We start from the raw sequence: 26,659 nt of genomic DNA on the forward strand, positions 1-26,659 counted from the left end.
TTTTAATTTTGTTTGTAATAATTATATAGACCATTATACTTTCTATGTCATAATATGTTAAGATTATTGATTAACTGAAAATTCACTGCAAACAGTTCTACCCCAAATTGCACATAAAGTGCTGCTCATGTCACGATGTGTATTATCATATGGGAAGGGATCTCATCCTTCAGTTATGAAAATTATAAATTTTAATTGTATTACCGGAGCTTGCATGTAGCCTTCATTTTTAATTAAACTGGTACAAAACAGTGTTACTTAGGGGCATACACATGGTGCGGGTATTACTGTCTAATGACAGCATCTAGTTTAAAATAGAAGTTAATTACAATTTATTAATTTATCAAAAAAATCAACATAAATCTCAAAAAATCAATTAATTATTCTATGCAAATGAATATATATTTTGTGGTGGGAGATAATGGTCAGTTAGGGGTTCTATATTATGCCAGCACCTATCGTGTATATTGTAACATTGGACTTTATTCTAAGCAATGAAGGCATATGCTTCATTTTTTAGTGAATTCATTTTCTTTGTATTTTAATGTTCTATTAAAAAGTGTAAAAAAGGAGTTATCGATATTTTTATTTCGTTGTATAAAGGGCTGAACTTGCGCCCCCTTTTACAAATTTCGAGTAAAAGTATATGTTGTAATGCAGAGAAACAAAAATTAAAGCGGAAATTGTAATACATGTTGAATATGCATGAATATTTGATTTTTTTAAACTAACAAATAATGTAAAAATAGTCTATTCATAATTTTTTAAAATATGAATATGCAACGATAAAAACAGCAATGTCGCATACGAAGGGCGAATTAGTAGTCTGATCGGTTTGGGATTAATTTTTTTAATTTATTCAAGGTCAGATGTGTATGTTGACTTGTTTAGTTTGTTGAAAAAGAGTTTACATTTTTTTTCTTTTTTTTCTCTTTTTGTTTTTGTTTTTGTTTGTTTTTTTTAAATAAAGGCCAGAGTTCTAATGGGCAATTCATATATTATATATCCATTAATTCCACTTGGTCACATGCTAACTGACGTTTTTCGTACTAATTGTTAGACCATAATTAATCACCTTATTGTCTACGGACTTTTCCGATTTTTTCCCGATTACGACAAAGAGCACACGGCGGGTGTGACCGGTCAGCAGAGGATGCTCACTCCTCCTAGGCACCTGATCCTAACTCTATCTATTTGGGGGTCCGTGTTGTCCTGCTTTGAATTGGTATCTTGTTTTATGGATTTTTGAGATGGTTCACGGTTGGTAATTGTCACTTTGTCATTCCTCTATAGTTTTAACATTTTAAAGATCGATTTTAAGAACTACAGCTAACAACTAGTACATGTGTTGATATATAAAGATACATTGTTTTTGTTTTTATTTTTACAAAGAAATGGATTTCAAAATAAAGAATCCCATAGATAAAAGAATGACTGAATGACGCAATTTCGAGAAGAAAAATAACAAACACATGGGTTAAGTTGTACTAACACTTTTTCTAACTCGTCGCCCCTGTTACTAGAAAGCAGACAGCAAAGTACTAATTATCTTCTCGTTGAAAACGACCATAACAATCTATTTTAGACATTTAAAGTACACAAAAGCATAGATTTTTATGACACTATGCAAATTCCTCACGCAGTGCTGCAAGAATAAATTCCGAAACATCCGCATTCACACAAAAATAAATGGAGGTAGCCTGTATAACCTGAATGGGTTCAAGCACGTCAAACAATCATCTTTACGGGTCACTCGGTACAGATTCATCAGGCAGACGACAGTTCCGTCACAGCGACAGAAACACACTCTCGCGTGCGACAAGAAGAAAGTTGGACTTCAAAACGACTGAGGGTTTGGTGTAACTGACCTTTGTATTCACACATTTGGCAGTTTTTGTTCTTTTTTGCAGCGGCTGTTGTTGGCATAAGAATATTCATGAGGAACACAAGGAACATAGTTCTGTAAAAATCCTGAAAATATATTTAGAATAAAAAGAAAAATACAATGAATGACGTTGAAAAATGTTTGTACGCCTTACATAAATCCCATTTTCTAAAAATTCAATAGAAAGCCGTCCATAATGAATTTCTCGCGGATACAAAAAGCATAGTTTCAGGTAATGGCCCATACCCCATTGGATAAATATAACGCGTACAGAATTTTTTCATATTTTTCAAACATGTATCGGAGGGTATGTTCTTATTAAATATTACCCTGTTGGCTTGTCCATCGGTAGTATAAAAGATTGGGCCGTTCCTAAGAATAGAACGATTGCGGAAAATTGCGCTCTTTCATACATTATGAATATAAGCCTAAGCCTGAAATTTGACTTTCACAAAATCATTTTTTGACTTATATCCTATGTAAAAAAAAAATTAGGAATTATTATTTCAAAACAAAAATAATTACAAAAAATATTGTATCACTCAGTTTATTGGGCAGGTCATATATTCCTCTATGGTTTCAAAAGTCATAAGATCGATTTTAAGAACTACAATCATACGACTATAAAGGCAACTTCGCCACATATGATTCTCACATGATTACACTTATGTTATACATATGATCATCATATGAAGGAATTTTCATATGTGAATCATATGTATATTGTTACATATGACCCACATATGAATGTTCATATGATTCTCATATGCTCTGCCACATATGATATTCACATAATTCGATATACATATGATAATCATATGATAATCATATGATAATCATATGAAAAGAGATACATATGAGAATCATATGTGGCAAAATTGCCTATGAAGTACACGTGTTGATGTACATTGAAACATCTTTCTTTTCTTTTTTATAAAGGAAAAGATTCCAAAATGAAGAATCCCATAAATAAAAAAATTACTGAATGTCGACGTCGACGCAATTTCGAAAAGAAATATAACAATTACATTGGTTAAGTTGGACTAACACTTTTTTTTAACTTATAACCCCTGTAACTAGCAAACAGAAAGCAGAAAGCAAAGTGTTAATTATCTACTCCCTGAAAAAACCATCTTGCGACCATAACAAGTCTTTAACATAATGTTAAACGTATAAAGTATACAAAGCATATATTTTTATGACAATATGCCAATTCCTCACGCAGTGCTGCAAGAATAAGTTTCGAAACAACTGCATTCACACGCACATATATCCCAGACCTGAAGGTTGCGTAAGGGGGTAGCCTGTTGAAAGGGAATGGATTCAAGCACGCCATACAATCATCTTTATAGGTCACTCGGTACATATTCATCGGGCAGACGACAATGCCGTCAAAGCAACAGAAACACAGTCGTATGCGACACGAAGAAACTTCAAAACAAGTGAAGGTTACGCCTGACTTACCATTTCATTCACATGTTCGGCATCTTATTGTAGCGGTGGTTGTTGGATTGGGACAATTCATGAGGAGCACAAGAAGCTCAATACTGTATAAATCCTGCAAATTCAATTAAAATATAAAGGGAAATATGATATAAAATGCAAGGAAAATCGTTCGACCATCAAGGACGAATATTGGCAAAATTATTTATTAGCAGTAACAAATAATGTTATTTTATGATTTCTAATCATCTATATCCTTTAGTGTGTTAACTGTGTTACAAAATATGCTTTATTTATGGGCAAATCGTGTTTTTAACACATGTAGTATTTGCGAGTTGTAAAATTCCAAGATGGTGTCCGGTGTCGCGTTAATATTTATGAATGAAATTGAACTGGAGGTCAAAGTGCAGGTGCATAAACAGGGTCATACAAAATCGAAAGTTGTATCAAATTAAATTTTAGATTGTTTACTTCTCAAATTTATATGTTAATAAAATACAAAATTCAAGCTATCACATGATCAAAGCTAAAGAGCATCGTTATGCTAAGAGCACAAAAATCACAGACAAATCCTAAATATTGTTAACAAATGTTTGCTTATGGTATATGTGTTAAATTTCTATTGACTTGTTTGATACCTGTTTAGGTATCTTAACAATGCCACTGCCAATGTTTCAAGCAAACCAAGCCATTTTTTAATGATACACAAACTATATTCCATTGGAAGGGCCCATTCAATGCTTTACAACACTTTATTTCAGGAGGCTATCTTTATTAAAACAAAACTTATGGCACTTTGAAGTTATGGAATTTCGATTGTTTTCTGGATTTTTCTGCTAAGATAAAGATAAAGCCCATGATGCCTGGCGGCGGACCCGGTAAATACTAAAAATTGAGTAATTTTGATTTAAATTGGGGTTTTTTGTCAGAATTTCATAAAACTTTTTCTGACTGAAAAAAAAGTTCCAGTCTTTTTTAATTCTGATATTGTTTTTCCTCCATTTCTATGCATTCATGAAAAAAAGACAAAATATTCTTGAGGTTACAAACATTCATGCAAAATCTATTTTCAATGGATCAAATGCTAGCATGATAATAAAACAAAAAATGCAACATAATCTAACTTTGTGACGAAATTTGATACATTAATATAATTTTCAGCATTATTTAATCAAAGTTATAAATTTTGTGAAATTTGATTAAATTACACACGAAGTAGACATTAAAATCTACATGATCATGATCATGCAAACAACTAAGATAATCACTAGTCATAGCAAAATCATTTCATTACAAACATCTGGCCTGTCGCATTAATAGATACCTAGAGAAAAACTGTCTTGTTTATTTTAACTTTACAAAATACCCATTGATGAATGTCAGCTGTTCTTTTGATTTCAAAAAATAGTGAAGTCTGGTTTACAATTTAAAATCCGTCGTCCAAGGATTTTAAAATCTGTAGTAGGTGAGATATACGTTCCATGCCAAAATGCAAACTCCAACAGAAGCTTATTGGTTTTCTAACACTGTACAACAGTGTTCTTTCAAGTCCTGTTTTTCAAATGTATAATTTTTCACAAAATGGACCAAGAAAATCCGTTTCGTTTGACAGGGAATCATCAAAAAGCATGACCACACCAATAAGTATGTGGACACATCTAACATTTTAAGAAATAAAAAATCAACACCAAAGGTTGGGAAAAAAATGTTCCAAAATGTTAATAGTAATAATAACTAGACCTGTTTTTGTCTCCAACAAAAAAGAAGGGCTTTTCGACAGCCCTTTAAATCCCTTGTTTAAATTTTTAATATTTTTTCTCAAAATCTGTATATTATTAAATGAGACTAAATATCAGGAACATATATCCAGACGTTAACATTTAAGAAATAAAATGCCCAAAGAAAGACAACTCCAGAATTTTATATCAAACTACATCGTTTGTTTCTAAAAGAAAAGTTCTAAAAATTCATATGTAAGAAAGAACTCAACTATGATTCATGACTTTTGGTAGGCCAATAGCTCTAATGCCAATCATTCGTTAAGCAAAGCGAGATAACTCTTGAAAATTAATTTTTTTTGAATTGTGATAAAGTTATCATTTTCAGGCCCTTAAAACCCTTATAAGGAGACAAAAAGTGCCCCCTCGGACCATATTTTTTAAATTGTACTCTTTATTGTAAACAATAAACTGAAAAGATTTCTAAATTCGGATGAAAGGTAAAAAAGTTACGGCTAAAGGGCTGTTTTGAACGTTGGCCCCTGCAGATCCCTTATTTTTTCGAATTTTCCACCCAAAACCTTTTCCGGTCTGCGCATTATATGTGTCATTACACAGATAAAAAATTGTAATATTTAACTGAAGACTTTTTGAGAAAACGAATGACGCGTGATTTTAGTTTAACATTAAAACTCCCATAGTCGAGTTTCATCGACCTATAAAACCGGAAGTAGTAAACAGATTTTAATGAAACTCGGAATGTATATTAATTACTTCTATCTTAATAATGTTCACGCATCAAATAAATTTTTAAAGGTCATTTGAATGTTTTCGTTTTTTCATCCCCCCTTTTTTAAATTTGTGGGCTTTATATTTCAAAAACGGTAAGATAAAGATACTTGTCAACGCTTACAATTTTGTATAGCTAGACAAGATAGATCTAATTGTAAAATTTGAACGTTCAAACTTAAAAAATAAACAAAATATTGGGATTTTTTAATTTTTAGAATTGTCTCTGTAGGTTCCGGAAGTACCGGAACCGGAAGTTCAAAACCTTACATTCCATACTTTGAAAGGATGGCTTTATAACAGTTGCATTATTGATTCAATATATCTGACAGCTTTTAAAAAATCGCTGTCAGAAAACTGTCTAGTATAATAATAAAAAAAGACGAAAACAATAGGTCTTTTCGACCGAAAGTCGAAAAGCCCTAATTAGGGCTTTTCGACTTTCGGTCGAAAAGACCTATTGTTTTCGTTCTGTTTTATTAGGGCTTTTCGACTTTCGGTCGAAAAGACCTATTGTTATTCTTCTGTTTTATTATTATTTTTTATTTCTCGACAAACTTTCGTCAGCGATTTTTTAAAAACGGAAAGGAATATTGAAACAATTATGCAATGGACTAATAGCATTTCTAAATGGCACGCGTATGTCCCTTTTTGGACTTCCGGTTCCGGTACTTCCGGTTTACACAACAAAATACAAGAAATAAAAAGAATCAATATATTGTTTTTATTTCTTAAGGAATTTCGTTGTAATTTTAGAGTTAGATCAATCACGTCGAGTTGTTTCAAAAGTTTAGTGGAGGCGAGTTTCTATCTCTTATCAGTTTTGAGATTTTAGACCTCTAACTTGAGAAAAGGGGGAATGACAAAACAAAAAATTCAGAAAAAGCATAGGAATGCTATAAAACGGATAGATATTGTTTAAATAGAAGTAATTAAGATATATTCCAAGTTTCATTGAATAGTGTTGAGTACTTCCGGTTTTATGAGCCGATGAAAATTGTCAATGGGAGTTTCTATGTTAAATTGAATTCACGCGTGTAACGTTTTCTCAAAAAGTTATCAAGTAAATATTTTTGTATTTGATATTTGCAATAAGGGACCTAATGCGCAGACCGGAAAAGGTCCTGGAAAAGAAATTCTGAAAAATAAGGGATCGGTAGGGGTCAGTATTAAAAACAGCCCTTTAGCTGTATCTTTTTAATTATTCATCCGATTTTCAAAATCTTTTCGGTTAATAGTTCAGAATAAAGAGTTCAATTTAAACATTATGGTCCGAGGGGCCACTTTTTGACTCCTTATAGGGGTTTGAAGGGCCTAAAGATCACAACTTGTTTAAATTTCAAATTTTTTTTGGAAGAGTTATCTCGCTTTGCTCTAAGAATGTAGAGCATAAATACTCTAGGCATACCATGTTTTGTGTCCTAGGAATGAATACTTACTTTAATATGATTTTTTGAAAATATTCCTTTGAAAATTAGAAGTGTAGCTACCTGTAAAATTCTGGAGTTATCTTTCTTTTCGCACTACTCGTAAGTTACTATCTAAGCAACTGGGGATACCAAGGCGTTTAGAACACTTGGATATAAATTAGAGAATAATTTTTTTGAACATTTAATTAAAGAGGGATAATGGGGCTGTCGAAAAGCCCTTACTTTTTGTTGAAGACAAAAAAAGTTCTAGTTATTATTATTCTTCTCGACAAAGTTTCGTCATGGATTTTTTGAAAACGGAATAGAAAAATCAAAATTTAATGTTAGCTTCTTTTAGCAATTGTTAAGTTCTCCCGTATGTCCTTTTTTGGACTTCCGGTCTATATACTTCCGGTTTACACATGCAAAAAACAAAATACTAAAAGGACCTTTGTATCTTTTTTATTTTTTGATAATTAACTAAGAAATTTTGGATTTAGGTACTTCCTAGTATGATATACAAAATCGTAAGCAACAACTTTTTTCTATCTCTTGCTGTTTTTGAGATATTAGACTTCAAACTATGAAAAAAGGGGGGATGTAAAAACTGAAAATTGAAATAACCACCAAATGTTTTAAATGAGGAATGGAAAATGTTAAAACTGTCATAATAATCATACAATTAAAGTTTCGTTTGAAACCATTGAGAACTTCCGGTTTTACAAGTTGATAAAAAATCGTCTATGGGTGTTTTAATGTTAAACTGAATTCATGCGTGCCACTTTTTCTCAAACAGTTTTCAAGTAAATATTTCCACATTTAATATTCATATTGAGGGACCTAATTTGCAGACTTGAAAATATTTTGAGATAAAATTTTTGAAAGATAAGGGATCTAGAGGGGTCAAAGCTAAAAACAACGCTTTAGCTGTATCTTTTTTATTTTTCATCCGATTTTTAAAATCTTTTCGGTTTTAAGTTTTGAGTAAAGAGTACAATTTAAAAAGTATGGTCCGTAGGGCCATTTTTTGACTTCTTATAGGAGTATTAAGGGTGTGAATATTGCAACTTTCTAAAAGTTGAAAAAGTGATTTAGAAAGAGTTATCTCGCTTTGCTCAATGAACGTAGAACATTAATACTCTAGTCATACCACGTTTCTATTTGAGAAAGGAATGCTTACTTTTTTATGGTTTTTTGGAAATATTCTTTTAGAAATTAAAAGTATATTTACTTTTAAAGTGTTGAAGTTATCTTTTTTTGACATTGCATTATTTATAAGGTTATATTTCTAATAGGCAACTGATTAAACCTAGGCGGTTAAGAATTTTAAATAAAAAATAGATACGATTTTACCTGACATTTACAATCAAAAAAGGGAAAGGGGATGTCGAAAAGCCCTTACTTTTTGTTGAAGACAAAAAAAGTTCTAGTAATAATAATAATTGTTATACTTTCATGTTAAATACTGAAATCTGATTGGTTAAGACGCAGTTAATAATATATACTATTACCCTCAGCGTTAGCAACGCACTTGGCAACGGGTAACATTAAAAAATGTTACATGCGCGAAAATTATGCGCGTACGGTTCGCTGTAGAATTCACGTTATTCCTATATAAAATCAGTAAAATTTTCTTAAAAATTTTAAAAAAGACATTCAGTATAACAAAATAAATAGTGCCTGTTTGGGAGGATAACAGTTGAAATTGACACCCCTCGAATACCATTGTCAACCTCCGCTTCGCGTCGGTTGACAATGGTTTTCTCGGGGTGTCAATTTCAACTGTTACCCTCCCAAACAGGCACTATTTATATACTAGAACTTTTTTTGTCTTCAACAAAAAGTAAGGGCTTTTCGACAGCCCCAGTTTCCCTTTTTTATTTAAAGTGTCAAAAAAAATCTCTAATCTATTTTCAAATTGGTATAACCAGTTGCTTAGATAGGAATTTATTAGAACTGCAGTGTGAAAAGAAAGATAACTCCAGAATTTAGCAAATAGCTACACCTGTAATTTTCAGAAGAATATTTTCAAAAAATCATTCCAAAGTAAATATTCATTCCTTGGACGCAAAACTTGGTATGCTAAGAGTATTTGTGCTATACATTTTTAGAGCAAAGCGAGATAACTCTTCCGAGAAATAAATTTGAAATTTAAACAAGTTGTGATCTTTAGGCCCTTCAAACCCCTATAAGGAGTCAAAAAGTGGCCCCTCGGACCATAAATTTTAAATTGTTCTCTTAATTCTGAACTATAAACCGAAACGATTTTGAAAATTGGATGAATAATAAAAAAGATACAGCTAAAGGGCTGTTTTGAATACTGACCCCTACAGATCCCTTATTTTTCAAAAGTTCTTTTCCAAGATCTTTTCCGGTCTGCGCATTAGGTCCTTCATTGCAAATATCAAATATGAAAATATTTGCTTCATAACTGTTTGAGAAACCGTTACACGCGTGAATTCAATTTAACATAGAAACTCCCGTTGGCAATTTTCATCGACTCATAAAACCGGAAGTACTCAATACTATTCAATGGAACTTTGAATTTATGTTGATTACATCTATCTTAATAATATTCAGGCGTCAAATAAATTTTTAAAGGTCATTTGAATTTTTTTGTTTTTTCATCCCCCCTTTTCTAAAGTTTAGGACTTAATATCTCAAAAACAGTGAGAGATAGAAAGGTGTCTACACTTACAATTTTGTACAACTATATATGATAAAGGTAATTCTAAAATTTGAATCCTCTACATTAAAAAATAAACAAAGAATTGAGTTTCAAACAATTTTTGCAATTTTCCTTGTAAAAACCGGAAGTACCGGAACCGGAAACTCAAAATAGGACATTTTATAGACTGATACATTTGCTGTAAGATCAATGTATACTTGTATCACTATTCCTTCCAGTTTTCAAAAAATCGCTGACAGAAATCTGTCGCAAATAATAATAATAAAACTAGAACTTTTTTTTGTCTTCAACAAAAAGTAAGGGCTTTTCGACAGCCCCATTATCCCCTTTTAATTAAATGTTCCAAAAAAATTTTCTCTAGTTTATTTCCAAGTGTTCTAAACGCCTTGGTATCCCAAGTTGCTTAGATAGCAACTTATGAGTAGTGCAATGTGAAAAGAAAGATAACTCCAGAACTTTACAGGTAGCTATATTTCTAATTTCCAGAAAAATATTTTCAAAAAATCATATTGAAGTAAGTATTCATTCCCCGGACACCAAATTTGGTATGCCTACAGTATTAATGCTCCTTATTCTTACAACAAAGCGAAACAACTCTTTCTAAAAAAAAATTGCAATTTGAACAAGTTCTGATCTTTAGGTCCTTCAAACCCCTTTAAGGACTCAAAAAGTTGCCCCTCGGACCATAAATTTTAAATTGTACTCTTTATTCTAATCAATAAACTGAAAAGATTTTTAAAATCGGATGAAAGGTAAAAAAGTTACAGCTAAAAGGCTGTTTTGCACGTTGGCCCCTGCAGATCCCTAATTTTTTCGAGTTGTCTACCCAAAACTTTTTCAGGTCTGCAGATTGTGTGTGTCATTATAAAGATGAAATATTGTAGCAATTACTTGAAAACCTTTTGAGAAAACGAACCACGCGTGATTTTTGTTTAACATTGAAACTCCCGTAGGTGATTTTCATTGACCTATAAAACCGGAAGTAGTCAATTTATTTTATTGAAACTTAGAATATATGTTAATTACATCTATGTTAAAAATATTTAGGCGTTAAATAATTTTTTAAAGGTCATTTAAATTTTTTTGCTTTCTCATCCCCCCTTTTCTAAAGTTTAGGACTTTATATCTCAAAAACGGTAAGATATAGAAAGTTGTCTACGCTGACAACTTTGTACAGAAAGACAAGATGCATCTAATTCTAAAAGTTGAACATTCTAATATAAAAACTAAACAAAGTATTGCGTTTTAATCAATTTTAACATTTTTCCTTGTAAAAACCGGAAGTACCGGAACCGGAAGTTAAAAACCTTACATTCAATAGATTTATAGATTTGCGGTAAGACCGTCACAAAACTGTATCAATATATCTTCCAGTTTTAAAAAAATCGCTGACAGAAATCTGTCGAGAAAAATAATAATAATAATAATAACTAGAACTTTTTTTGTCTTCAACAAAAAGTAAGGGCTTTTCGACAGCCCCATTAGCCCTTTTTAATTAAATGTTAAAAAAAAAAATTATTCTCTAATTTATTTCCAAGTGTTCTAAACGCCTTGGTATCTCCAGTTGCTTAGATAGGAACTTATGAGTAGTGCAATGTGAAAAGAAAGATAACTCCAGAACTTTACAGGTAGCTACACTTCTAATTTCCAGAGGAATATTTTCAAAAAATCATATTGAAGAAAGTATTCATTCCTGGGACACAAAACTTGGTATGCCTATAGTACTTATGCTCTACATTCTTACAGCAAAGCGAGATAACTCTTACTAAAAAACATTTTGAAATTTAAACGAGTGATGATCTTTGTGCCTTCCAAACCCCTATAAGGAGTAAAAAAGTGGCCCCTCGGACCATAATTTTAAGATTGTACTTTTAATTCCTAACCTTAAACTGAAAAGATTTTTAAAATTGGAAGACGAATAAAAAAGTTACAGCTAAAGTGCTGTGTTGTACGTTGGCCCCTGCAGATCCCTAATTTTCTCAAATTGTCTACCCAAAAACTTTTCCGGTTTGCGCATTATGTGTACCATTATACATCTGAAATATCGTAATGTTAACTTGAAAACTTTTTGAGAAAACGAACGACGCGTGATTTTTGTTTAACATTGAAACTCCCATAGGTGATTTTCATCGACCTATAAAACCGGAAGTAGTCTATATATGTCAATGAAACTCGGAATGTACGTTTATTACTTCTATCGTAACAAGAGTAAGGTATAATTTAAATTTTTAAAGGTCATTTGAATTTTTTTGTTTTTCATCCCCCCCTTTTGTAAAGTTTAGGATTTAATATCTCAAAAACGGTAAGATATAGAAAGTTGTCTACGCTTACAATTTTGTACAACAAGACAAGATGTATCTAATTCCAAAAGCTGAACGTTCTAATTCAAAAACTAAACAAAATATTGCGTTTCGTTCAATTTTTACAATTTTCCTTATATAAACCGGAAGTACCGTAACCGGAAGTTCAAAACCTTACTTTCCATAGATTGATATATTTGCTGTAAGACCGTTGCATAATTGTATCTCTATACCTTCCAGTTTTATAGAAATCGTTGACAAAAAACTGTCGAGAAAATAATAATAATAAAACTAGAACTTTTTTTGTCTTCAACAAAAAGTAAGGGCTTTTCGACAGCCCCATTATCCCTTTTTAATTAAATGTTCAAAAAGAAATTATTATCTGATTTATTTCCAAGTGTTCTAAACGCCTTGGTATCCCCTGTTGCTTAGATAGGAACTTATGATTAGTGCAATGTGAAAAGAAGGATAACTCCAGAACTTTACAGGTAGCTACACATCTAATTTCCAGAGGAATATTTTCAAAAAATCATATTGAAGTAAGTATTCATTCATCGGACAAAAAACTTAGTATGCTTATAGTATTTGTGCTCTACATTCTTTCAGCAAAGCGAGGTAACTCTTACTAAAAAACATTTTGAAATTAAAACAAGTGATGATCTTTGGGCCTTCCAAACCCCTATAAGGAGTCAAAAAGCGGCCCCTCGGACCATAATTTTAAGATTGTACTCTTTATTCCTAACAATAAACTGAAAAGATTTTTAAAATCGGAATAACAAAAAAAAAGTTACAGCTAAAGTGCTGTTTTGAACGTTGGCCCCTGCAGATCCCTAATTTTCTCAAATTGTCTACCCAAAAACTTTTCCGGTCTGCGCATTGTGTGTACCATTATACATCTAAAATATTGTAATGTTAACTTGAAAACTTTTTGAGAAAACGAACGACGCGTGATTTTTGTTTAACATTGAAACTCCCGTAGGTGATTTTCATCGACCTATAAAACCGGAAGTAGTCAATATATGTCAATGAAACTCGGAATGTACGTTTATTACTTCTATCTTAACAATGGTAAGGTATAATTTAAATTTTTAAAGGTCATTTGAAATTTTTAGTTTTTCATCCCCCCTTTTCTAAAGTTTAGGATTTAATATCTCAAAAACGGTAAGATATAGAAAGTTGTCTACGCTTACAAATTTGTACAACAAGACAAGATGTATCTAATTCCAAAAGCTGAACGTTCTAATTAAAACACTTAACAAAATATTGCGTATTGTTCAATTTTTACAATTTTCCTAATATAAACCGGAAGTACCGGAACCGGAAGTTCAAAACCTTACTTTCCATAGATTGATATATTTGCTGTAAGACCGTTGCATAATTGTATCTATATACCTTCCAGTTTTATAGAAATCGTTGACAAAAAACTGTCGAGAAAAATAATAATAATAAAAAAAGACAAAAACAATAGGTCTTTTCGACCGAAAGTCGAAAAGCCCTAAAAAGACAAAAACAATAGGTCTTTTCGACCGAAAGTCGAAAAGCCCTAATAAAAAAAGACAAAAACAATAGGTCTTTTCGACCGAAAGTCGAAAAGCCCTAAAAAGACAAAAACAATAGGTCTTTTCGACCGAAAGTCGAAAAGCCCTAATGACTATCATAATTATTATAAATAAATAAATGGCATAATAGCCCCGACGAGTGTAGGTCTATGAAACATTTCCCCTTTTACCTGTTCCATGAACATCCAAAATTCATCAAAACATCGAATGAAATAAAATATTTCATGATTTTATTTTAGTTCGTAACAGCATTAGTCATTAAATAATATAACAATCGAGATGTAATGTTACAACGTTTTGGAAATCCGAAAAAATTCGATCGACCATCAAAGACGAAGATTGGCAAAATTATTCATTAAAAATAAGACATAAAGTTATTTATCATTTTTAATCCTCTGTGTCCTTTAGTAATAATAATTGTGTGACAAAATATGCTTAATTTGAAGGCAAAATACTGTTAGTATCAGATGTAGTATTTGCGAGTTGTAAAATTATAAGATTGCACCCGGTGACGCGTGAATTTTTATGAATGAAATTCAACTGTAGGTCAAAGTGCAGGTGCATTGACAGGGTCGTACAGAATCGAAAGTATATCATGTAAAACTTTAGAACTTTTACTTATCAGATACATGTATATATGTAAGTAAGACACTTACCGAAAGCTTTTTATACAGGACTGCAATACTTCGGTGCATTTTTTCTTTTGTAATAATAATAGAGTCAACTTTAATTTTTTGGCTTGCAAGAAAATCTAACTTGCGATTGGTTGGAAATCTTTATGCAGATTTATTACTTTTGGATATCCGCATTTTAGTTTACATGAACCCCCTGATTGAGGTTAGGCGCGGCGAAGTAAACGCATCGCATTTGTCAATATTTACCCTTGTGTATTGACTTTATCGCTTCAAAACTAACTTTTACAAACAAAAAATCTTTATAGTATGCACATAAATTCATTCTTTTTCAAGCAATGTAGGTTTCATTTAGAATTATTAATGGAAATCGGTCTCTTGAAAACATTTGATAAGGTAATGCTACATTTTGATTGATTTTTAATGAATTCAGCGATCGACACCGGTTTCTATTGTAACCATAATGACCTGCAGCAGCTCTGCCACAGATCACTGTAAAAATAAGCAAAAACTTATAAATAAGTACATGTATTATGAAACACATATATACGGCATCTATTATAAAATTTATGCTCAGCAAATATATATAAAAGTGTCTGAAAAAATAAGGCAAATATCAATAAATGTGATGAAGTTATATGTTTACCAGTCAAAGTAAAGTTTTAGCATCGGTAAAAGGTACATATAGAAGCTTCTGTCTTCTAAACTGGATAGTGTATGATATCTACGGTGTTATCGTTAAAGCCATAAAATGCCTCTTTGTGTCTCAGGATTTACAAAAGCCCAATCTGTTGAGATAAATGCCATCACTCAGTATTTGATTCTACATGTAGCTGTCTGTAAAACCTCTTAAGTTCCAAAACCAAAAAAAATGTTGAGCACAATCATCACGAAAGAAACGGTTGGCACCAACGGTCCTTCGTTGATATTCATCTAGTGCAATATGTCTAGTTTCCTCCCTTGGTAAATAACTGAGTACAGTGACCTTTTGTTAATTAAAACGATTCCTCAACTGTGTCACAAATGTAAATAATCTCGTGAAAATCACATTAATGCTCGGATGAATCTAAATCTTTTCTACTTTGACAGTACAATTACATACCGAAGTTGTTTTTGGCGGACGGCAGCAATTATCAAACTCAAATGCCTGTAACTTGACATTAGTATATTATTAATTCCATAACGTTTTACATCCCAAATTCCGGAAATACCGAACACTGAAGAGCTATGTACATGTAGGCGTGTTCCGATATACGAGCTGAGTCTGTTTACTTGAGAGATGCCCACACATAGTTGCCGTCACGCAATTAATCACAGTTACATAAATGATTAATGATCACAATTAAGTCAATGTTTTTTGTTATATGCATCACATGTTTCCAGTTAAAATGTCAGTTGCTAAAAGGTCTTCTTCTTTTTTATCAGAAGGGAAATGTTTACAAACAGTCCGAGTGTAATGGCGAACGGCCCAGGTTTTTCGACTAAACTGTCCCAAGTGACGCTATCGCAATTATTTTAGATAGAGGACTAAATAATGCAATTTACAGGTATAAAACGACGGAATTAATCTCAAAGAATGAAATGGTAATCTTGCAGGATGCAAGAAAATATTTTTTTGTCGATAAACAGTAGAAAACCCTAAACAGACAGCAGGCTTTCACTATGACTCGACTTCAGGAAAAGGTGCACATGCGCATTAGTAATGTATGCAAATTACTAGATAAAATATCACCAATTTGGGTGAAATCCCCACATTAACCAACTAGCAACATGCATAAATCATCCACTGTACATTGTTGAGGGTTTTTGTTTGGGGGGGGGGGGTGCACAACGTAAAACTATGTCTTTCTCAGAAATACGCCAGCGATGGCTTTATGCAACATATCATTTGTTTGAGTATACGTCAAAATGCATGTTTGATTTTCAACTTGACGTTTGACAATTGAATAAATAATGCAAAAAAAATGTTGTACCATCATTAATCTAGTTATACTTTATTTTGAGCATGTAAGTTGTGTCGCTGGCCTCTTGTTTATCGCCTAATTTAGCACTTTGTCATTTTCACAAACAATGCAAAAAGTAGACTACTGAAAATTTAGACTATACTTTCCAGTGAAATAAGGAAACTTTGGACACTTTTGTAAATGCGTCTTTATTTTGGAGGGTGACAAAACATGTAAGACGTCTGACGATAGAGGAATCAATAGACGTACGACGATTTACTACAAAAAATAGGGAAAAAATATTGTAAATAAACTAATTCAAAAACACACACATACTAATTCATCCTAGCAAATATATGTTGACAATGATGAAATGTATGACTATCAGATATATCAGTATAATTTAATTCTGGTTGTAGCCTAGCCTCTGATTGGTTAAAATCCAAAAAGAAGCACAGGTTAAATCTGTATAACCTGGTTCAGTATGGGGATACACCCCCCTGACAACCAGCTGACGGGACTACTTTTCTGGTTTCTAATGTTTTTTTTACAAAAATAAAATAAAATTATTATTAAATCATATTAAATACATAAAAAATGAAATGTTTTGAAAAAATAACTTTGTTTCATTTTTGTTTGCATTATTTATTAAATTGAGTAAATAATCAATAATAAGCAAGGGAGTATATTTTGGGGTAATGATGATGCATGTCGTCTGCTAGTTGTAAACAAACAAAATGGATGCAGATTTCAACCTTAGATACAATTTTGAGCAACACTTGGAAAATTCTAATGAGGATCCACCTGAAATGATTTAGAGATTCTTGAATCTCTTTTTGCTGAAGAAATGACTGTAGAGGAGGTTACAGAGGTAGTTCTGCAAGATGCATGTGCATCTGTGTCTACCAGAGATGCTGAGAGAGAGATGCAGCAAACTTTTTCAAGAGAAAGGGAGGAGAATTTCTGTGCTCCTCAACTTAAAATGTTTAAAATTGTTTCTGATGAAGAATTGCAGGAGTTAAAGGAGAGGAGACATTCCCTATCTACACTAAAGGCTACAAAATGGGGAGTGAAGACTTTCCAAGGTATACTTTGTACTTATTTTAACAGTTTTAAAAATCATGAAAATCTAAACTAAAAAAGCGCCCTTTTTTTAATATCTAAAAAGAAAAAATCAACTCACAATAAATGATAGACCCCAATCAGGAATTGCACCTGAATCCCTCATACATAAGCATGAGTGCTTTTCTAATTAAGCTATTGAGGTATTCAAAACAGTTTATCATTATTGATTGTTGATTTTTATTCCCCTAAAACCCTTTTTCCTAAACCCCTTTTTTCTTGCAGAATGGTCCCTTGAAACCTATGGGGAAATGCTGGACTTCAATAACATTAATCCTGAGGAACTTGCAAATAAACTTGGCAAGTTCTATGCTGAGCCCCCCCCCCCCCCCCCAAAACCGGACCAAAAACGTTCTGAAAAAATGAAGGAACAAGCTTCAGAATATCACAAAAATTCCTTCAAGTCCATTCGATCTGCCCTAAATCGGCATATTCAAAACTTAGGGAGAGATTTTGATATTGTTCGAGACCGCCAATTTAAAACGTGCAATAGTATTTTGGATGGTAAATTAAAAAAAAATGTTCAAGAGGGTTTGGCACGACCTACAAAACACAAAGAAATAATTCCAGAAGCTGACCTAGAAAGAATTTCAGCTTACCTCTATGAATCCCTGAATCATGTGTCTTTGCGCTTTCGGATCTGGTTTATTTTGTCCATGCAGTTTGTAAGTCGTGGTCTCGAGTTCCATGAACAGTTGAAATTAAATTCTTTGGTCGTTTCCTCTGATGAAAATGGTTGTGAGTATGTCACTCTTTCCCATGCGACAAAAGAAAAAACTGGCAGGGCGGCATAGATTCGACAGAAAATTCTAGAGAAATCAGAATGTATTCGGTTCCTTCAGCAGGTGATAAATGCCAAGTCAAATCTCTCCGGCTGTACATGTCCAAAATTCAACATGACGCCACCAGTTTATTTAACAGATGTTTAAAACCTGCACTCAAAGATCCTAACGAACACGAATTTTGGTACACAAACATTCCACTGAAACATTACCAATTCACACGTTTCATGGCTGAAATTTCAAAGAATGCGAAGTGCACTAAAACTTACACTGCTCACTGTCTTCGGGCCACGGCTATCCAGGGAATGAGCGACGCTGGATTCGAGATCCGCCACATAATGCATATGAGCGGACACAAAAATGAAGCCTCTGTCCGAAGCTATAGCCGCGACTGCTCAACTGCGCAGAAAAAATCCATGAGCGATGCTCTCTGTAATATAATGAATCCCGCTTTAAAAGTACACAATGCTCAACCGAGTCGTTCAGACGTACCGTTCGCCACTGCAAGTAATTTCAACGTGCCATCTTTATCCAGCCATTCTGTTCTTCCATCTCGCATTCAACCGTCTGCCGATCTTCAGATAGAGTCATCTGTATCCATGCAGTGCTCGCAATTCCAGTCTTCTGGGTTCATGGCAAATTCCACATTTAATAACTGCACCTTTAACTTCAAACCGTAACTCACCCACATGTTTGAAAAAAACAAAATGGCTGCTCTAAGCCTATGTATCAGTGTATCAGTTTCTAGATCCCCTCACTTCCGTTGCTACGGTTGTATTATTGAGCGGTATAATTTAAACTAATAAAATGCATTAAAATTTTATATAAAGTTGTTTGTTGATTTAAAATTAAATTATAAGGAATGTCTCTAATTCTTGGCCAAGTTATCCGAGGATAACCTGGTTGGGGTCAGTTTCCGCTGTTTTATAATCCGCTTCGCGGATTATAAAGCGTAAACTGACCCCAACCAGGTTATCCTCGGATAACTTGGCCAAGAATTAGAGTCGTTCCTTAAATAACCTAATTCAATTAATCACAATGAGATGTGCATCTAGATATATAAATATGAAATGCCCAAAAAAAGTTTGGCGACAGAAAAATGTAAACAAAGAGGCATAACTAAATGATATTATACATATATATTGCAAATTGAGTTACCTACCGTAATATATCAATTATAAACCTAACATAATCCAGCGAAGTTGCACACATGCCTCATAATTACATACAAGTACCCCCATATAGCTTTATCAATGTATCATTAATAATGGCCTTGAAATATCCATGCATATGCATAAATAGTAACTAAATTATACCTACACTAAAGTATGAACATTATCAAATGTACTATAATATAATTCTACAGCACAATGTACATATGCATTGGAAAACATTCTACATGTAACAATATACATATTATAACACTCACCAATTAAGTAGTTTCCTCCAGTGAAAAGTACATTCAGTACAAAATGATCGTAGACATGAGCCCGCCTGACATAAGTTCACGGGCTCTACACACAAAAATATTGAGCTCAAAAACTGATGACGTCACATCATAAGTATGACTACCTGCAGTACCAGCATAGATATGACTAATTGCAGTATTGGCGGTAACATAGACAAAGTCCAAAAGAAATTGATACACTTTTATTGTTCACGCAAGCTTTTTTACACCTGTGACATGCACGACATATATCAATTAGATCATCTTTCATTCTCAATAATACTATGTAAATATCGTCCAACGTAACACGACTATTATATCCACTAATTGGAGAAGTCAAGATGCATTCATTTTTGTTAGCGATTGGTCTCCTTAGTGTTAGTTACGCACAAAAATGGTGCAAACACGGTGGCTACACAAACGTGGCTTACATGAAAAAGGTTACTTTAAGTTCTTATCATAACAAGAGCAGCTACCCATGATCAAACGCTGTTAATGGCAAATTAAACGACATCACTACATCAGATTGGGAAGTGTCCCCATGGCTGAGGATAGACCTTGGAAAAAACTTCAAAATACTGAAAATAGAAGTATTTGCTAGAGGTGGAGATGTTGGTAAGTATAAGTATAAATATATCAAACACTATTTTTTTTTATCAATTTTAATTAAAAAATTCCATTTCCAGTTCTATTTACATGTATCTTATCTGTCCGCCTTTTTCCCTTGCACTCAATCTTTTGTTACCACCGAAAACGCATTGGGTTTTTTTAAAGACTCATTACTTCCTGGAATTAAAATTTACGTTTTATTGGTAGATACATACTTTTATAACTAAAACAAAACTGAATTTGCAACAAAGTTCAAGTTATGAATAAATTTATATTAATATTAATAAGAATATGTAACACAAAATTTTATTTAGCCGAGTAATTGGCTTTAATCAATTAGTAACATATTGCTACATGCTGATAAGTAAAAGTTTGTCTTAGTACTTATTTAATTATTTTGTCATTTCCTAAAATATTTTTATGTAACATTTTGAAATATATGAAACATTTGGCATATTGCTTAGTCAATGATAAATATCATGCAGGTAGTATCAAAACGAAAGCTATTGAATCATTTTGTGATTAGTATATTGTTACTGTATACTATCTGTAAAAAATATGCATTTAAAATACACTTATTAAAAATGGAATTTAATGAAGATACATATATAAATTGAACAGCACGTATCAAGACCATTAAGGATTGCAATTTATGTATAACTGTTCCCTTATTTTCTTTCAGCGGGTCGCCTACACGATGTTGAGTTTACAGTTTGGAGCTGTCCAAATCGCTTGCATTCATGTGGACGATACATTGGGCCTGCCAAGACTGGCGAGAGGATCGTAGTTTTTTGTTCCAAAAACACAGTGGGGCAATTCGTACAGCTACAAATTGTAGAGGGAGAAAAAAACGAAATAAGCCCGATGGAAGTCCGTGTCTGGGGAAAACCGACAACTAAAGAGTGATATTATCGAAATATAAATTCATATATGGAAATCACTTTATCAATTTATAAATTCATATATGGATATCAAGATATACACGTTTCAAATAAAATCTAAAAAAAAATGTGGGATTTCTTTGTTAGAATTATATCAAGGCAAATCAGTTTTATTTCAACATTTTTTATAAGTTGATATACTATTACACGAATCTGGTTTACATAAACGTTATTGACTAGTTTTTTACATGATGTCAATTACTAATAGATTTTTTTTTATTTGTTGATGTAACCTAATGCTCTTCAACCACGTATCATAAGTGACTTGCATCGTTTTCAAACTTGCTGAAAGACTCAATAGTCCAATGCATTCTTAGACCACTTTATCTTCTCAGGAAAGAAAACTAACTATTAAAGATATACAAAGTCTAAAAACTCCATAGACTTGTTCAAAACCGCATATATTGTATAATGTACGCGAAAATGGTTGATTTTATTTGTACATTGTATATTATTGCATTTTTATGGCCAATTAAAAAACTTCTATGACGTCACCCATTGTATTTAGTCAACTTTAATTTTCACTGTTCAATCTGCAGTTGTTGGATATATAAATATCCAAATGATGGGCAGTTGGATGTTTTTAATATCCAACCGTCAATCATTTGGATATTAAAATATCCAACAGTGCATAAAACAAAGAAAAATGACAAAATGTTGAAACATGTGTTTCTAACATAAATCCAAATTTATAAAACAGAATCTTGTCATCCGTACATGTATATCCGATAAGCCACGAATAAAATTTCTGCAGAGATATATCTCTTTCTTAATTTTGAAAACACTTCCATAAACACTTTTAGACTTCATCTTTGAACCCTGAACCATATCACTCCTTTTCATTATGACTTCATAAGACTCCTATCAAATTTTTAGATAAATTATCGTCTGTTAATTGACGTCAAAATTCTGATATTTCCTTTCACCTTGCAAGTCTAAAATATCATTCAAACGGTATCCGTGTCTTTCCCGGAACTGTGGACCTCTATATATATTGTACAAGTGTGTACTTTGCGTTCACTAGTCCATGAATAAAATGGTGTGTTTGGTTAGGCTATTGTGTATGGTACTGCTGTATCACAGTTGGATAATTGAATAGGTCAATGCTTCTTAGAGGCTCAATGGGGTTAACTTTTTAAGTAAGATAAATAACTCGATAGTGTTGAATAGTTTAGAGAAAACATCCCCTCCTTGGGCCTTCGGCCCTCGGAAGGGATGTTTTCTCTGAACTATTCAACACCATCTCGTTATTTATCCATTACATACATTTCATCAATGACTATAATTTCAATCGTACATGTACTAATGCTAAAAAATATATATAGATAAGTAATATGGAATCATTCTTTGAAAATTTCAGGAGATCAAATTCGGTCGGGGATGGATGATCAAATCTATCATTAGGCCCTTCGGATATTTTTTTTGGACTTTATTACATAGACCGTGTTTGATCACTTATAACACTCAAAAAAGATTTCTTTTTCATCAATAAATCGTAAATAACAATATTCAACTTCTGATTGACAAAGAAAACAGTTAAACGGAAATTCTCTTAATGAAAGAAAACCAAAGAATACAATAAATGCTGCTTGAAATTGGCATCCATTTTCTATTCAATCTTTACATGGAAGTCCTTCTTGTTAGTCGATATCTTTGTGACAAGAACATTTAAAAAATTCAGAGAGATCGGAATACATTAACTGATACATTACATTTACTGATGGAGGCTGAGTTTAAAATGGCTATCCTCCATCAGTCTGATTTTAAAAAAGACATGTGATTACTAATTATAACTATATAATGAGAATTACATATTAAACATTTTCGGTAAATGAAATTAAAAAGTTTATAATACTGCTGGACCACTTATCCAATTTTTTTTTTCAAATCATTGTTAGCATTTAGTTTTAGGGTAATAACTATCTTTTTAGTATAATGTCCGAGAAACTTTCAGGAGGTCTAAACAATAACAATTGGTTCTTTATTTAATTTACTATACATGGAGGCTAATCATCGCATGAACGACATAACCCCGAAAAATCTAAAAAAAAAAAATAAATGGACATATGCACATAGAAATGTCTATTTTGTAACAAGCGATTTCCAGGTGGTAAACCGGATCGCAAAAACATGTTTCAGTTAGGTAAACGCAATGGTTTTTTTTATTATCTTCACTTGTTATTTTTCAGAGACATTTAAAGAGCTGGCGCATTGCGATTGGTCCTGTATGATACCTTATTACCCGCATATTAACCTCTTATTTCAAATACATCCAACACAAGCTGAACAAACCTTCAAATACATTTAAAGGTATTGCGTGGTAAGACTTATGTCAAAGATATTTTTGTCGTTTGTCACTTGCCATTACTAGCTGAATACAAACTCAAGACAGTTTAAACCCTTACTGCAGATTTGATACCATTATGGTAAGGAGCTGGGGTACTTGAAAAATCTTCACTGTTATGCTACAGACATCTATGGATATGTAGGGGTATAAATATAAGTAACTGAACCGAGTGGGGGTTTTTTTCGGATAAATAAATATATAAATATAAAATTTTCCTTTACCTTGTCCTCCGTGTCCCTCGTTGAATGCAATACATACCTGGATGGGACTTTATCTGCCTGTGCGAGATAAAGGAGAGTAGTAGAACTATTCATGACAAGTAGTGAACAACTAACATTACGGTATATGGGTTTTGTTTTACATAATCTGATAAGACTGATATAGTATCATGCACATCTCAACACTTACTCCCATATATTATAGGATGGTCGATGAATCTACCTGGTTATAAGATTACTTGACCAACACACAATAAAACTAGAGCCGAACTCGTTGAAACGCTTAATGTCTTTCGTAGCAGCATGTCGTGACGTATTACAAAATTGATTATCTGGTCATGATCCTCTGTTAGATGCATATATGTAGGCCCTTACTATAAGAGACAATTGCTTTCAGTATACGTTAGAGTTTGTTTCATGATGTGACATACATTTGCTCACAAAGCTAGCCAATTGGTGTATACATTAAAGTGATATATTGTCGAAATTATAAAATGGGATATTTATGTATTTATTAACCTTATATCACGTCTTACACTTTAATTTCGGATTAGGTGTAAACATGTACAAGGCCATGGGTCTAGAGATCCTAGCTCTAATGGCTTAGATAGATGTTTGTCTGTTTAAAGATTGTCTGGGCCTAAAAATGCAAAATTTCAATCGATTTATTTATGTTTTCGTGTCGATAATACTCTTGAGCTATGCTAATTTGCCTACAACTTTTGAATAAAACAACTTGGGAATCTTTTATGCAAGAAATGATGTTTTTTATATTCATATCCTTTCTGGGTTGTTAAACATCTTTTTATAGTAAACAAATTAGATCAGTATTTCCTTAAATGGCTCGTGTTCAGTTTTGCGTTTAAGTGATTACTTGATTGATTTAAACAACCTCAACTTCTCGGGGAATTTTCGCCAAGCAGAAAAACAACCTCAAATATAATACTTGGACGTCTATGAAAACCCAAATGTTGAGAAAACCAAATATACAACAGAGAAACATATATTTGAGGTGAGAAAAATTGCGATTGATAAACAGAATCTCAGCTCAGTCATCGCACAGATTGGAAACAAACAATCTTTAGGTAAATGGCATGCTCGATCATGTAAACACTTCCCTTTAACCGTTCGAATCTCATCAAAACTTGATTCAAAATGTACATGTACATGACCATAACTAAATTATTCAAAGAAATTTTGAAGGAATGAAATGAAAATACAACAAAAACATGTGATCATGCACTGATCAAATTTTTTCCCCAGGAGGGGGTATGAGGATATTTAAGTTTTCTTAGAGGGTCCATTGCATTGTTTCAGTAATTTTACTGTATTAAAAACAAAAATTCAGAGGGGGTTCTCCGACCCACTCTCTCTTCCCCCTAAAGATCCACGGATGTTTATGATCGTATTTAGCTTGTATTTACAGTGAATCAAGCAACTTAAAAAAGTAGTTAATTACAACTTATTATTTTATAAAAACAAAAAACAAAAAATTCCACAAAACACAGGATAAATCTCTGCCATTCAGTCAACTTTATGATAATTGAATGGTTTGAAAAGGTGACTGAATGGCATACAAGGGTTGTCCCAAAATAGCGTAGACAAGTGGCGTTATTCAGTTAATCGAAGACACAGGATGATGACATTTGTGCCACAAAGGGTTCAAGAAATTTGCATTCAAATAATGTTTTAAAATGAAATATTGTTTGAGATTAAATTAGTGAAATGAAAGCATGTTAGATCAGAAATTCGACATGCGGCGCAATGTCAAAAACAAAAAGTTAAAATCAACATAATGAAATGAAAATTGCGAGGAAAAGTACTTTTTGAATGAAAAAATTCAAATAAACATACATAGATATTTCTGTTTTGGCCATAACAAAACTTTTAAATATTTTATAGCGAGTTTTGTGACAAGTTGAAAAGTTAACTCGTAATAAAATGACGATGTCAGCGTTTAAGGCGGTGCAGCAGTAACTGATACAATTTTGTAAAGACCATGAAATAACTCCTAAGCGGCTTTGGAAGTAAATGAAATTAACAAAATCGATTAGAAATGCGTTTTGTGAATAAGTAGTTAAACAACATTGAAAATATTTGAATAAGTATGATGACAATAGGTGAAAAAAAGAAAACCCGAACGATATCAATGGACGTCAAAATGCAGAACGACACATTTCGTTAAGACGACAACAGGTAATACAGGGCAAGTTTGGAGCCGACAGATCGTTTTTACTTAGAAAATATTTTAAATAAGACAAAACTAGAAATACAATAAAAGAGTCATGTTTAATGTGCACTCAGGGTACATGTTCTAAGATATTTTCGGTAATAAAACGTAAATGTTATCGTAAACAATGTGGAGGGTTTAGCAACAACTTAAAATGGAAATTTTCGACGTCGCACAGTGCGCCGCCTGACAAAACTTGTTGTCACTAATCATTATTTTCTCGAGAAGTAAATAAAGTACAGATTTGTATTTTTCAGTATTGTTTGCCAAAGGGTCATTGAAGAAAACATAGAAGTCAAATGAAATTGCTGTGAACAAATTATGAATTATGTGTCCTGTCTACATTATTTTGGGACAACCCTCGTAGTTATGCCATTCAGTCACTCTTCAGTTACCTTTCAGTCATCTTTCAGTTGACGGAATGGCAGAGATTTATCCTGTGAAAATCAATTGGATTTTTTTGCAAATGAGTGAAAATCTGTTCAAAGTCATTTGTGTTTAGAGATAATGGTCAGTTAGGGGTTCTACATTATTTTATCACCTATTGTGTAAATTGTAACAAGGGTTTTATCCTAAACTATAGAAAGAACGTCTGC

At 32.6% G+C, this 26,659-nt stretch overlaps 2 long non-coding RNA genes across 2 annotated transcripts; one reads left to right on the top strand and one right to left on the bottom strand.

Annotated features, from left to right (window-relative positions):
- Positions 1 to 1,398: 1,398 nt before the first annotated feature.
- LOC136276300 (uncharacterized) lies at positions 1,399 to 19,095 on the bottom strand. Its single transcript, XR_010714791.1, has 3 exons — positions 18,089 to 19,095; positions 3,350 to 3,443; positions 1,399 to 1,971 (listed from the first exon to the last, which is right to left on the bottom strand). It is a non-coding gene; the product is annotated as an uncharacterized lncRNA (long non-coding RNA).
- Positions 19,096 to 20,045: 950 nt separating this feature from the next.
- LOC136276307 (uncharacterized) lies at positions 20,046 to 21,762 on the top strand. The gene is made up of 2 exons (XR_010714799.1): positions 20,046 to 20,333; positions 21,010 to 21,762. It is a non-coding gene; the product is annotated as an uncharacterized lncRNA (long non-coding RNA).
- The last annotated feature ends 4,897 nt before the right edge of the window (positions 21,763 to 26,659 follow it).

The sequence above is a fragment of the Magallana gigas genome, chromosome 1 (genome assembly GCF_963853765.1).
Source record: "Magallana gigas chromosome 1, xbMagGiga1.1, whole genome shotgun sequence".
Classification (NCBI taxonomy): Eukaryota; Metazoa; Mollusca; class Bivalvia; order Ostreida; family Ostreidae; genus Magallana; species Magallana gigas.